At 38.7% G+C, this 15,930-nt stretch overlaps 1 protein-coding gene across 1 annotated transcript in view; it reads left to right on the top strand.

Moving 5' to 3' along the window:
• The window catches only part of LOC135260818 (gamma-aminobutyric acid type B receptor subunit 2-like), a 98,061-nt gene that overhangs the window by 27,313 nt on the left and 54,818 nt on the right, over nucleotides 1-15,930 (top strand). The gene's annotated exons all lie outside the window — the stretch shown is intronic.

Here is a 15,930-nt window from a genome sequence, read left to right as displayed (position 1 = left end):
GTTCTTTCACACCCTATCTCGATAAAACCATTTCAATATGGACCTCACTGTGGGCTCAGAGGGATTGTCATGCTGAAACAGGAAAGGGCCTTCCCCAAACTGTTGGGGAAGAACATATTCATCTAGAATGTGATTGTATGCTGTATCACTAAGATTGGCCCTCAATGGAACTAAGGGGCCTAGGCAAAACCATGAAAAACAGCCATCCATTAGGGTAGATGTTGACAAAAATATGTTTTCTGTACAATCATGTTGTGTTTGAGGTCCTTTGCTGGGATGAAATGCACCTAATTCAGTATTTTGAAAGGGGAGGGGTCTTCTCCTAGTTTCGCAAACCCTGAAAATACCACACATTGGATCATGGCAGTGAGAGTTTGTTTATACACTCTGTTGCCATAGCCACTGTACGCATCACTAGAGGGTATAATGAGGTCATAATGATTTGACCTGAGGAGTTCCCTTTCATATGGTGAGAGCACTGCCATGATAAAATTCCTTCTACAGCAATGCTTTGTGTCAGTGATTGCTCTATGGTTGGATTTAGACAGTGAGTTCACTTACCGTAGATTGAATTCCACGCCAGTTACAAAAATCTCATGGAGGATGTCACATGACCAATGAAAAAGGGAAATGAATTCTCATTCTTATCCCTCACTATTTTTAATTGAAAGTGGTGCAACCTTGAAATGGCCGAGCAGAAGAAAGTCACTAATTCGTCAACAAGAAATCCCTCTGGCAGAAGAGTAAGGCCAACAGTGCTGAACAAAAATAACACAATTGTGGATTACATAGACTCTGGCAAAGTAAAAAGATCAGCTAGAAGCAACCATTAAAGCATACTAAATGAAACTGCAAAATTTAAATGGCTTTGAATCAGTATTTCATGGTGCCATTTTACATATTTTTAAGGAGCATTACTCTGAATACCATTAAGGATGTGAATGATCAGAATTACTCTACACTATTATTATTATTATTATTATTATTATTATTATTATTATTATTATTTGGGAAACAGAAATACCAGTTCATTCTATGTATTTCCCATGAAACAGCTGGATGCTTACTGACACAGTTGAGTACCTCTGTGAGTGGTATAGCAGCAGCGCCCTGCCTTTCAATATCAGGAATCTTTGTTATATATAGTTCCTTAGCGAGTGCTCGACTGCTCACGTACAGTACAGAAGTGGGAGAGCCCAGGTGGCTCAACGAGCCACAGTGACACTCTGCACAGTATGAAAATAGTGCATTATTTTTTTCTATGGGCCTAATTTACCAAGACAGTCAGCATATGCAAAACCTTCTCGCACACGCAAATGCAATAACACAATCTATTATTGGTACAAAACAAATACTATAACCAATCATCTGTCATGTTACTTCAGGTTTCGCATGTGTTAAAGGTTTAACTAAATCTGGTCCTATACTGTATTTGCTGTTTCCTCTTTGCTTAGATGGCTGTAATGGGATCAATATCATAACAACAGTGCATAATAGGAGACAGTTAAAAATATAATAATTTTTGGCATGTTTTAATTGTATCTATAATGGAAAAATGCCAATATTACATGTATTTCTCTGAATAAAGATATGCAAAAAGGACTTAATTTTACCAGGCAATTTAACACCTGGATATTTCTTGTTTTTAGCAGGTGGTGATAATTGGTCATTTTAAGACACTACATGAGAAGCATTTTAAGTAAATCTTTATTACTGGGCACATTGAGATAACATCTGTGCTTTGATGACACATGATACATGAAACATTGAAATTTTACTGGTCACTGTGCACTCTGGCATTATTGTCTGGCAGTTTTTTGACTGGTATTGGATTGTTACAATTTGCTTTGTGGACCTGATTTTTATACAGCATAAATGAACTGGATATCATCCAATAAAGCAGAGCAATTATAGAAAGAATTGTGGATCTTTGCAGTACCTGCCAAAATATTGGCCCATGGACAGACAGGGTACTCATAACATTGAATTTGAGCATGGAAATTGCATATTTACTATTATCGTACAAAACAGCTATCTGTCTGTCGGCATGGCTAATTTTTTTAACTGACAGAAAATGTGCAGAAGCGTACTGATGTTTCTTGGGAAAAAAAGAAAAAATGTGATGCTTGAATTTTACTAATCAAAGCCAGTGGCTATAACATAACTATAATGTTCATATATTATGATGACAACATTCAATGTGAATCAGTGTAAATATGCTGGCTATACTGACTGGAGAAACATAGTCATAATAAAATGGGTTTGATTTAAACTCCTGGGAGGAAACAGGATAGGAATGAAAATTAATCATATTGGAAAAAATCTGAAACTGTCTCTGCATGACCTAATTTGGGGAAACCCAGTCCTGTTCCTGGTAGACAGCTGTCAAGTAGGTTTCAGTTCCACTTCAATGCCTAACAATTTGATTGAATGGAATGCTTACCAAAACTGAATCTATCTCTGTACACCTCTCTGTTTGGAAAGTGGTGCTGTTTTTGAGTCCTGATAAAACCTGTGGGCCTGCAGCTGTATATGACCAAGGCTGCCCATTGCTGTCCAAATACACTGCTATCCCTGTCCGAATACATTGTCCCCTACTGTTTATCTGGAGGGGACCTGCAATACTGAAAGAGTTAAAATGGAATTATGGTGAACATTACACAGAGGGAATATTAAAACATAAGACACATCGCTGTTATAGTTGTTGGCTGATTCTTATTAAGCCTGACAATTTGGAGCTAAAATAAGCTTCCGTTCTTGCCTCTGATAGAATTATTCCACATTCACTGCACAAACGGATTGCTTTCTTTGCTTAATGGCAATGTCTGGGAACTTCTTTGCTAAATATGGTCCCACTTTATCTTTAAGTTGACCTAAAATTAAAAATGTTTATTTGGCAATTAGTAGTAGTAATAGTAATAATATTAGTAGCAGCAGCAGCAGCAGCAATAATATCTTTGCCTTATAGGTTCTGTTCATTTAATGAAAATTAAGTATCTAGTCTTCCGGTATTAAAGGTTGTTTGGGCTTACTTGACAGATACCACCCTCATCTTAGCCCAATATTGAAAATCACCACCACTTTTTCCATTGTCATCATATGCACAAAAACCTCCCCTTGTTTTATTTGCCAGAAGACAACCAAGCACATCACCTCCCTGGAGGCTGTGCAAAATGGTGACGATGAAATATACCTTGCCTTAGAACCCTACTTTTTCAGTACTCTTGTAGGTCTGCAATGGATCAGGAACATAAGTGGATTGAGGAAGTTCTTCACAGATTTAGCTCTGATTGCCTGCTGCTGATGGTGGAACTGCAGCTTTTTAATCCACAATTGTCCCTTCTTTTTAATGTAAATCGCTCCTACATTTTTCTCTCTGTATATCTATTCTCAACTCTCTCTTTATCTGTCCCTCTCCATTTCTTTCTCTAAGAATAGAAAAATACAATCTGTGTATATACTGTATGTGTAGTGGGTTTGTTATGGCATTTCTCAGTTAGATTGTATACTCTAGATTACTTCTCAAACATAAACTAGTTGACTCAAAAATTGTAATAATAATTCCAATATAAATGTAATTTGGTGCAGTTAATCCTTGTATTTCTTCCTCCAGTTTCATTCACAGGCCTTTTCACAAAAATCAATTGTTTCTGAGTACATGGTGACAGCTAGATATATTGCAAAGTGCTGTTCAATTAGCATTTCAAATTGAAATGACTCCCTTAAAGGCTATTATTCACTGCTTCTACACAGGTACTTGTAGGCTAGGGCCAGCATTACTGAGGCAGGAAATCAGTGAAATAACTTTTAAAAGGTTATCATTAACTATTTATAACTGCTTTGAAAACATCTGAATGTCTTCTAAATGAAGTGCTTTCATAACTTAATGGTGGTCTTAAATCATCAGTGTTGACCATTATTTCTTTAACAATTAAAAACTAAGCACTTGTCCAGTGAGGATCACTTTAGAAGACTAGTTTGATCTGGGATAGGGCAGAATAGTAAAGATGATGTAGTCAAGTGCAGAATCCTGAGGATAGCACAGGAATGGATTTCCTATTACAGCAAAGCTGAATTGCCAATGTGCTTGCTGATGATGTTTATTACTTAAGTTGTGCTTATTTTGGCCTATATAGGCTACTGTAATTTTCCAAAGCTTTGTTTAAATTACCCCATAATAAAACCAGCCACAATCAAATATGAACATTTTTTTCTTATTTTCAGTGGCCCATGCTTTTTGGCTTCTTTTACAAGAAGATTTTGTTCTGACCCTTTTTAAAATTATCAAACACATTTTCTGACTTTGTGACATTATTTCTTTAACAAACAAAAACAACTCTTGTTACAGTAATTCATGTCAGAGAACACCATTGTGGTTTGTTGAAGTAAAGTCTTTACTCTGCTTTTATTACACAGCCAGTTATGGTTAGGGTGAATCTGAAATAATCTGGAATTTAGCTAGGAACAAGCTCTGAAAAACAATTCATGTCGCAACACAGAACCCCAGGTTTTGCCAATCCATATCTCCACATAAAGTCACTCCCACAGAAACAAAGCTCCAGCACAAAAAAAGCCATATCCCTACAGAAACACTTGCATACAAACAGACAAATCTCTACAGAACCACATTAACATAGAAACTGACACATCTCCACAGAAACACACTCCCACAGAAATAGACATCTCCACAGAAACAAACTTGCACAGGAATATACTCCCACAGAAACAGACCAGTCTCCATAGAAACACACGTTTGAATAAAGGCAGTCCCACAAACATTCACATGCCCATAAACAAACATGCAAATGCAAGTGTGCACACAGACACACACACACACACAAATGCACGCACACACGCACACACACACACACACACACACAAACACACACACATACACAAATCAAATGAAATAGTTGAGCAATGCTGTTTTCATCCTCCCACAGTCAAAAGCAGCTTGTGGCCAGCACTTGGTTGTTGGTTCGTTTGAACAAAGCAACGTGAATATAGATTACGTTCTGCTGCTTTTTAAAGTCGAGTCACTGATACGTTGCTAAAAGCTATTGCATTTTACCAATGTTTTGTGATTTCTTTTAAAGTCCTAAATGGCATTTGCTTTGCTCATAAGATAATAAAGCTTGATTTTACATTATCACACAAATAAACCATTTTAAGAAAATTATATGACGTAACTTTGAAGACATAAGCTGAAAAAGCAAACCACACTACTAAATTTCAGAAATCAGCTTAATGTTATAACCACATGCCATTTATCACAGTAGAGTCCCTGCAGAATTGTAAACCACAGGGCTAATATTTTTGCAGCCATAACTCTTGCAGGGTTTGCCCATTCCTGGTCTTTTATGGCATGGGTAGCTTGGCGTGCTCACTTATCTCATGCCTCCACCTGAAAGCACAGTACTTTTGTGTCCAGATCTGGCACTTGTCTCCTCCCTCTCCTGAATTAATGGAGGCAGTTGCAGTGATGAAATGGCCTTCCATGAGTTCAGACTGCTGATTAATTTAACAGGAAGCCCAGCATTGCTGAGCTGAGGTCATCCGGCACAAAGGACCACCTGTGTGAAGAGCCGGGGGCCTCAGAGGGTCTGCCTTGTGACCAGGGGCAACAGCATGTGTGATGGACAGCCTTTCAGAGACAGATACAGGCCTTTCAGCAATGTGCACACAACCTGGAGGAATCTCTAAAGTGGGAGCGCCCTCAAATACCTGCAGCGGAGTGCAAAGAGAATGAAAGTACATAGCATTGAGTACTCCGTTTCCCAGTTTTGTGCAGGCTTGAAATTGATTATTACTGAACTGCAGTATTCGTATCAGTGCATTCATTAAAATATTTAGTATTTTAATTATATTTAATATATTATGGACATGCTACTACTACTACTACTACTACTACTACTACTACTACTACTACTACTAATAATAATAATAATAGATGACTAGTTTCACATCATTAGAAATTGAAATGAAGAAAGATTAATCAAGAGAATATGTGGTGCTGTAATGCATATTCACACTCATTACTCAAGAAGCTGTGGTCCTGAGGATCAAGGGTCAACATCCATTTGTTTCAGCCAGTTGGCCAGCTGGCCCAGCTTATTTGTATTAGTCACACAAGCTGCCATTAAAGAGTCTTCATCTCCTTCTCCCTCTCCCAGTTCCCCACCCCCTTTGTCTCGGATGGTGCACAGCCACTCTAATTGATTATCTGACTGCACATCCACAGAGACAGAGCACATTCTCATTCCATTCACTCAGAGCATGCCCCCAGCACCCCAGAGAACTGCCTGAGAGGGTGCAATGATAAAGCAAGCAATTATCGCCCATCCTGAGCATTTCGGTCCAGTGCTTTGGTTTGCAATATGAATGTTTCTGGTGTTATTTTTGTCATTTTCTTTTTCTCTCTCATGTTATCAATTTTGCCAAAGATGTTGTAACGGGACTCGTTCCTTGTACAGTGGCTTTATCACACTGCATTTCCCAACTAGCTTGCCCAAGCCCGAATACAGGCATGCTGCTACATGTTGCAGCAAGCACTTTAAATTCCATACAATGGTGTTTGCTTTTATTTGTTTTCTCCTTTCCCAATGAAAAGAGAGCTAATGAAGAAACACACCATCAAAACCTGACAGCTGTTTCCCACTTGGATTCAGAGAGTAAATATCTCCACTCTGAATGGAAATGAAATAAGAGATAGACTTGGCAGACAACCACAAAATCTCTCTGCACTCTATGCAGTGCATTCTAAAAATAAACAGCTGAAGACAGAGGGTTGCTTGCTCTGTTAAATGTTCATCACAACCGTTCAGTAGTCAGAGGAGATTAAGAATGGGAACAAATGCCTTTGGGGAGAAAGACGAGCCCCTTGATTGGAGAGTTTGTTCTGGTTCATGTCCAGCAGCACCACAGCAGAATGGCTTCTTTAACAAGGCAGAGTCTGCATCTAAAAGATAAGCCTGGTTCTGATCTTATTACACATGTCACTGTCATACTGTAGATATGCCAGTGATTTTCTTGAAAGAACAGGATGGGAAAAATAGTGGTGAGACTTGCATTCACTCCTGCCACAATGGCTACTAGTAGAACTGAGGCTGTTTAGAATTTTTCACACTCACACACAAACACTTTTCATTTGGTACTACTGCACCACCATTGTTGTCACGCTGCTTTCTCACTACCATGCATTCGCCCAGCTTTGTCAGATTTCTGATGCATTGCTTGCCAGTAGAAATCCATCAGTGCTCCTGGATTACTAACACATGGACTCCCCCTAAAAGAGCTTGTGTGCCATTGGTCTGGTGTGGACATATGATTTAGAAATCACTGCAATCAATTCTCTCATTTTTAAGTCGCAGATAAACTTTAGGAGCTGTGCAAGGCCTGACTAACTGTCGCAGTTTGAAAGCACAAAGTGCACTGCTCCGCAGCATTGAAATGCACTAATCTGGTCTAGTGCTGTGCTACCTCCCTAGGTGGTCTAAAGGATCAGGAAACCAGCTTGGTGCAGTGGAAGGAAGCAGTAGCTCTTAGCTCCTCATTTTTCATCTCTGCTGGAGTCCATCCCCACTCCCCAGTCTAGAGACATAAATATTACAATGAAGTGTGTGTATCAGTTGCCGTTTATGAGTCCAGGGGCTGGTAGCATCTGGATGTAGTTGGTCTTAACTGTTAAGTTGATCGTACCTACATACAAAGTTATGTTCAGTATTTACACCTGTTGCCCATCTAAAAGCAGAAGCTGCTCTAAACATAATTAAACAGACTATTTTTAGCTGAAGCTTGTAGACTAATAAAATTCATTTATATCAATATTTTGTGTGAAGTTTCTTTCGTAATGTATTTAGGCGTGTAATAAGCGGGATAATCCACTATGAGGATTTGTGCAGCCTCTTAATTTCTTTAATTTCTTTAACTGTGTTAACACAGGTATCGGATATGGGTCACTTTAAAAAGTAATATAAAATAATAAGCATGGCTCAGTACTTTTGTTCTAGTAGGGGATGCTGCTTAATCATGCCACTGAAGTCTGTTGCACCTACATGCACTACAGACTCTTCTGAAGTGCCCAAAATGAAACTGCTGAGTATTGGGATGTGATGTAACATAAGCACATCCTGCCTAACCATGCTATTAATGGCTACTGATGTTGAGCCCCCACTGCAGAGAACAGAGACTATGCTGGATATATGAGTCAGGAGGCCAAAATCCTCACAAATGATACAGAACTGGTCCAGGAATAATGTGCTTGTCTGGTTATGTGCTATACTGTGCTTGCAGTGTATGTACTACTTGTACACTGAATTCTCATAATGCTCTGTAAGTTGTCTACGATAAGAATTTCAGACAAATAAGGGTTACTCTTGATAAAAGCAATGCATTTAATTTTCTGAACTGAGTAAGCAATGGTGGTGTTTCCATTTCTGGATCTAGGCACCCTCCCATGCCTCAATCCAGACATGGTGTTATTTTACTGAAGCCCCTTTCACACTTGCATCTCAACCCGTAAATGTTCTGGCAATTTTCTGTGTCTGCGTCATATGTGAACAGGTGCCGTAGTCGATTTTACTCCAATTTGTTGGGTTGGGACTTTGTAAGATTTACAGAAAGTGTGAACAAACGCAGCAACATTCCCGGATAAAGCACACAAAAGGTAAATCAACCTAGCAATGTTCTGGGTTCCATGTGTGAAAGGAGCTTCACTGTCAAAAGAGACACCCTTATCTGGAGTCATTCACGGAGCTAGCCTCAGGTCTTCCTTCAGAATTTGGCAGGAACTGAACATTTAGACATTAGACTGGTGCATCTTGCAGGTGTACTTCAGCTATAGTTTGTTGGTTGTTCTGCTCCAGGACCTGTAGCTTGGTGAAGGTATTTCTGGAAATACAGAAAAAGAGAAGGGACCCTTAAGCACACACAATCCGGCCCCATTGGTTTTGCTGTGATGTGATAACATCTGAACCAGCAGTTTCACTTTGGTCCCTTTCAGTGTGGTCCTGGTCATTCTGTGGTTCATTGTGAGCTATGGCTTCCGACTGTAAGAGCTGGCTGTTTATTGCCTCCAAGACATTTCCCCTGAGTCTATCAGTAAAATTATGTCAAGCACAATGTTCATGACGAGTGGGTCCATTTATGGCTGATGAATTTCTCTCATTGAAAACATAATCCTCTCATTTTCTTCATGACATACACTCTGAACAAGAAAATGTATGTGAATATCTATTTGTCTCCAAATATTGCATTGCATAGTACTTGACCATTTGACCTTCTATTTAGACCAAAGACCACTAATGCAGCCCTGGGATTTTCAGAGCAAATTCTGTCCATCATTTTTAATTCAGTCCTTCAGCAACTGGGTCTGTTTGTCCTTTGGTTTGACCTGACATTGAAGATCATCGAGCTTTTGTTGTAGAGGTTCTAATGGGTTTAAATTGAATTGCCAATATGGAGTGTAATGTGTGTTCAGAGTGGCTTTAAGCTTCACGAGACGTTATAGATGAAAGTAGTGGATTAAACTACAAGTGGAAATGGAAATGGGTCTGCAAGTAATACTGGTTCTATGCAATTTTCTACATGGATGGATATTCAACCGATTAAATTCTGAGCACTGAGAATTTCATTGGTCATTTTAACATGTATCATATTCCACAGTCTTATAGTAATGGAATCTCTTGTTTCAGTGACTAAACCTTGGGAGTTTTTTTCATATAAATATTTTCTGTATCATGTACCTTTAAGCTCTTTTCCAAAATCTGAAAGAGTTAGAAGATCAGCTTGCTCTTCATCGTTTCAACTCATGTTCTTAGAGTTAGGTTACATTAGTTTTTCCAAAGTAAAGGCTTTAAAAAAGGCTTTAAATAAACCATTAAAAATTAGTTGAATGGTATAACATAGCTATGTATCAGTGATTACTGTTTATTTAAAAAGCAAGGAATAATTGTAGTCTTTGTTGAAGTATGCTGTTCAAAACCATCAAAACCAACCAACAGTTAACTGAACAATAACTAGTGGCCATAAGCTGCTTTTGACTGTGGGTGGTCAAAAAACAGAATTGCTGAACTTCTTATTTTGTTAATGTGTAGGGAGTTGAGCAATGTGCGTGTGTGTGTATGTGTGAGTGCATTGTGTGTTTGAGAGTATAAGTGTGTGTGTGTGTGTGTGAGCATGTGTGCCTGGAGGCTTTGTTACATTGTCAAAGGTGTTCTTTGCAACTTTATAAACCACCACCTTGGCAAAGAGTACTGCACTGCAGGGCTTTGGCTGGATATTCACTGTGCTGCGGCTCACCACTGTTTTTCTCACAGATTTAGGACTGCAGGGCGATTGAGGTCAGGTTCAATGTAAGGGCCAATAGAAGCATCCAATATAGTCTCTTCCAAACAGCACCTCCACCATCCAAAAGCAAATGGTCATTCTACTGCAAATATTTGGCCGGCTATTGCATTATATTGCTGCTTACCCTGTTATTGATGTAGCTGCTTTCCAGTGAGCTGTTTCAATTGAAATCTACATAAAGCTCTCATGGGCTTTGATCTTTTGATGACATGCATCTGGATTCAATTGACATGTCTCCATTGAACTCACAAATGGAGATATTCATCTTCAAATAGTTTCACCGATCACCAAAATTAATAATAGTGAAAGCTATTATTGGCATTCATTTTTTTCCCTGAATGTTAAAATATTGATTTAATCTCTACAATCATTTGAGGTATATATGACATATCTTCTTCTTCACATGCAAGCCATTGCTTTGTATCTGCATTTTTGCGAACCCAAATCTGAATGGTTGCTACTGGGATAATGACGATAGAATGCCTAGTATAGTGATAGATATAGTTATGTGCACATAAGATTTTTTAAAACCAGTTTTGGAAATGCAACAATTGGCAAACATATGACTGACAGGTGCTTTCTCTGGGTAACTGATGATAGGTAGATGGGGTAGGAGCTCTAGGGGGCTCTGTTGTGTCCGTCCAGCCAGCCCTTCATAACTAGCTGTCACATTGCTACTGAGAGTCCACACATCATTTTAGAACATTGTCAGGGATGACAGCAGAATGCTGTAATTCATCTAGATCTAAGTCATAATCTGGATGGCAGTGCATGTGATGGACAGGTGGCTGGGAGACTCCAGGTTTTTTGTATCGTGTGCCAATTTGGGAGTTCCACAACAAGCTGAGAATTAGCCAATTATATGCATGCCAACAATACGGGAAATGAAAATTCAAAAATGACAGTAGCTGTACCTGCAGTGTGTCTCTCTATTAGCCTATTAGACTAACTGTGATCTTCAGAATCACAATGTAACTGCGGGTTGCAGGATCATGCATGCAATTATGGGAAAAAAATATAATTTCTCCTTCTTTTAGAAGTCTGGAGGCACTGGCTATGTCCTGTCCTCAGATGATGCCCTTCCAGTCTGTCATGCTTCAATGGGATATTGTCATTAAACACAATAATTTAGCTCATGCTCCTCTAGGCATTTTTCCATCTTGTCCTATTAACTGTAACTGAAATCCCCTCTTGATTTCTTTCTCTCCGGCGAGGTGTCATCGACTAATGCACTCGCCTATCTCCATTTCAAACATTTGCGCTTCTCTTTGCGCCAAATATCTGTTTTCTCTTTTGTGCAGCTTTTTCTTGTTGTGTTCCCTCAGCCAAGTCCCTTTCATTTGGCGTATGGAGATTGTGGGTTGCTGTCTTTTGATATGATAGACAATTCCCCAGTTGTGACTGCTACTGATTATTATGGCTGACCACATTATGAGCTGTTAACACATAATTTACAACACTTGGAACTTTATTCAGTTATTATGCATGCATTTTAATGGGAAACATCAGGAAGTATGTGTTTGTGTTTCATTATTGGTGTTTTTACCCCATGAGCCCTTTGGGAGCCCAATTAATGTTGTTTTAATGAACACAAATTAATACTTAAAACAACTGTTAAAAAAACAACAACGAAAAAAAAAAACAGCCCATCAGGGAGGGATGGACCTTGTAAACAGGAAAACTATGAGAAGCACAAATAAGAAAATGCTCCTGCCTTGGACTTTGAACTCATCCGAGTTAAAAACATTTTGAAAGAACATTAAACAACTCAACAAAACGGCATCATTTATTTTCTTCCCATGGAATTCAACTGAAATTGTATATTTAAAATCAAGTGGAGATCTGTTTCATTCCAGTCTGACATCAGTCTTTATTTAAAGTAACCTATAGTGATGTTTCCAGCTATATTTTGTCTATGAAAGACAATACTGAACTAATAAAGCACAAATTGGGTGTGTGTGTGTGTGAGAGAGAGAGAGAGAGAGAGCGAGAGAGAGAGAGGGTGGGGGAAGACAGAGAAAGGGGATAACAGAAGGAGAGTGAGTAATTAAAGAAGCTCTTCAATCAACAGGTGGTTGGCATCTGTGACAACAAGTCATCCAATGTCTTAGCCAATCAATGACACCAATCAATAATGCAAATCAAGGCTGGGTTGTAATGAAACAATAGTGAAAGCCTGGGTAAGTTTTAGTGCATCTATAAACTAAACACCCGACTACAAGCATGTGCTATGTTTTGAATTAATAACCATGCTTACTCACAGAAAATGACTTAATGTGCATTTAAGTCATTTTCTGTCTATTGTGTATTGTAATAACTACACCCAATTTTAACGCATTCCGTTTTGATAACAAAGGCTAGAAAGGTAACTTTATCTAGTGGTGTGCTGAACTTATTAACCTGATGCCTGAAATTTTCAAAATGTAAGAAAATGTGACCTATACTGAATAAAATAAGCATTCAGAAACTGCGAACTCATCACTTAATGGCTGTGAACTCTAGGCTTGTGCAGGATGTACTCCTGTGTCCATCCTTGTAATAATATGTTTACACAGAGAATTTATGTGCTGAAGCATTTGTCACATTCTGGGTACCATTTCAAATACATTAACATGCATTCAGAGCAGAGAAGCAAAAGTAGATGAAAAGACAAACCTACCTACGGATGAGAAAGAAACAGTGTTCTACTCACACCAAGGTGGTGAGGGTGGGGCAGTGACATTAAATATACATTTTTGCATCAATAGATCAAGAGACTGCACTCCCTGGCAGGTTGAGGGGAGCAGAGTTGGAGGCTGCTGATTGGGGACATGGATACTAATAAGTAGGCTAATCGTCATGTCCTGCTTAAAGACATGCCCTAATGAACCAAGGATTCACACATTCATCCTCAACTCTTAGCCGCTGTGCGTTTTTTTTTTCTGTTAAATGATGGTGTCATTTCATTGTCATGTGTTGTGACTGAGCACGTGGCATTTTAGAAGCTGCATTTGAGTCATGAACTTCGCAACGTGTTCAGTGATGGGGACATTCAGTACGGTCGCTTTTTGCAACCGGCCATCTGTTAAACAGTGGAAACGCGGTCACATCATGTGGTCCATGTGTGCCTTCAGATCATCATCCAATGAAGTCACTGCTCAATGTAAATGTATGAAGACCCAGGCAATTACAATGACCTGTTTGGCATGCTGACTAAGACGAAGGGATGAATCACAAAAATTGGAGTTAACATGCTCTTAATTAAAGGCTCATACCAGAGATGATTTGGAACTGTAATTAATCCCTGCAGCTGCAGATCTGAGATTTAAAAATTGCAATTTATTTCCATGATTTTTCTTCCATTGTGACCGAATAGGTGGATGTGTTTTTCTCAAGATATAAAAAAAGTCTTATATGAATAAAAAAAGGCTTCAAACATTGTGCTGTTTTATATGGTTCTTTACGTATAATATTACATTTAAAATGTGTTTGATTACACAGGGTCTATATGGGCAAATGTTGATGAAAGGCAGGTATTTGTTTAAAGGCTAAGAAACAAGATAACATTTTGTTTGTCACCAGAGATTAAACGAGAGGACTGGAATTTAATTGCTTAATATAGCGACTTGTCACACCTCTGAAAGCAGGACGCATTTCACACATACCCATCATTTCTGATGATGAGCCCAGAAATGGCTGGAGTGTTCCAGCCTTTTTGTACTGGGAAAATATCCAAGAGCTGGGTTGAGTACGTTTCCTTTAAGAATGTCACTGTATATTGTTTATGGCCATAAACATAATGGGTTGATTGCAGCGTGCTTTTAAGTTGGAGACTAACATAACATGATGATGAGAACAGGCAATTCAGCCCAACAATGCTTACCATTTCCCTACCCTTAAAGTGTACCTAGTGCTCGGTTTACCTGTAAAATAGATAGTATCTAGCACCGTATCATGCCTGGTCTTGAAAACCCCCAGTTTCTGCCTCTGCTTCATGACCAAGCTAAATCACACAGGGATTACTCTCTGTGTGAAAAAATACTTCCTAACGTCTGTGCGGAATGTACCTTTTGCTAATTTCCATTTATGCTCGTTCTATGTACAGAAATCAACCTGAATAAGTTCACTTTGTTAATCCCTTTTATGAATTTAAAAGCCCCTCATGTTTCAAAGCGTTACTTGGTGGGATGGCATACCTGCCAGACCAATTATATTACCTTGCTTCCATTCATCCGGTATTTCTCCAATTTCTAAAGACTGTCTACAAATACCTGCCAGTGGTTTAATAGTAATCTCACCTAACTCTTTGAGTACCCTTGGGTATATTCCATCAGGGCCTTATTTTGGTATTTTGGTAATTTATCAGCTTCTTTATCTTATCTTATCTCCTATCTCAATCTCTCAGAAAGACATTCTGAGTATTGAATATGCCTTCTGGCCTATTAGTAACCTCATCTCTGGTAAAACTCTCAAACTATTTAAGGTATCAGCAATATCATTATTCTTATAAAGCAATGCTTCTTTATTCTTCATGCACTTCATGCACCTCCTCCTTAGCTTTCCTTCTGCAGTACTGAAATGCATGTTTAGGATTACATTTCTGCATCTTGGGCAATTTGCCATTGCAAGAGCGTTTTACCTTCCACTAGTTTATTTATTTATTTATTTTTAACCTTAGCACACGTTACAATATTCAGCCTTATTACTCTCAGTACTGTTGCTTTTGTATATATTAGAAAACCTATTCTTCTTTCTCAAACTCTCCTGTACAGCTTTGTCCATCCACCAGGGAAATTGGCACAAAATCCTGCACCCCTCCCTTGTAACACCTGATCAACATCAGGTTTACAAAGTACAGAACTTTAGTATCCTGTAGGTGGCATTTAAAGCGGGATTGGGATGAGCATGGCATTATTCTAACGTGTTTGAGAGCATGCTGCAATTGGGATAAAGGCAATTTGGTTTTGATCTTGATCTACATCCAGGTTATACGGAAAGTCGCAAGAAAATCCTGCACTAGTCTCCAACTTGAAGACATGCTGCAATCGAACCAATATATTATCATATGGTCATAACAGTGGGTCATCAATGGAACCAGAGGGTACTTGTCTAAGAATCTGAGAAAAGCATACATCCACCTACAGATATATTAGCGCACTGTAGTGAAATTGTATGTTAAGGTTTTGTGAATAGCTTGTTTAAAGTGACTGCTTCACTCTAAAGTGTCAGTCAGCATTATTAGCCATCCTGTTCATTTAAAAAAGATTGAGCACCATTTGCAATGCAGTGACATTCAAGCTGTACAATGAAAAATGACGTGGTGGCCCCCTGTAAAATTTTATTTAAATGTACTTGTCAATAATTGAATGTAGATCCTGCAAAAAAAAAACATTGTAGAACCTGAGATTGAATCTAGTGTAAAATTGACAAGGTGTAACTATGAAGAAAACCATTTGTTCTGACTATTCATACAGTAGATGGTTTATGCTCCGCAGGAGTGATATAAAAGCCATCCCTTTTTCTTCACTGCTATCTTTGCTCCATAATTATGCTGAGCATCAGGGGTTTCCATGACGATTTTCCGGCCTTTCCAGCAGAGCAAGC

The sequence above is a fragment of the Anguilla rostrata genome, chromosome 1 (assembly GCF_018555375.3).
Source record: "Anguilla rostrata isolate EN2019 chromosome 1, ASM1855537v3, whole genome shotgun sequence".
In the NCBI taxonomy this organism is placed as follows: domain Eukaryota; kingdom Metazoa; phylum Chordata; class Actinopteri; order Anguilliformes; family Anguillidae; genus Anguilla; species Anguilla rostrata.
Note: the sequence above shows the minus strand (reverse complement) of the source record. Positions and strands in the feature narration are given on the sequence as shown.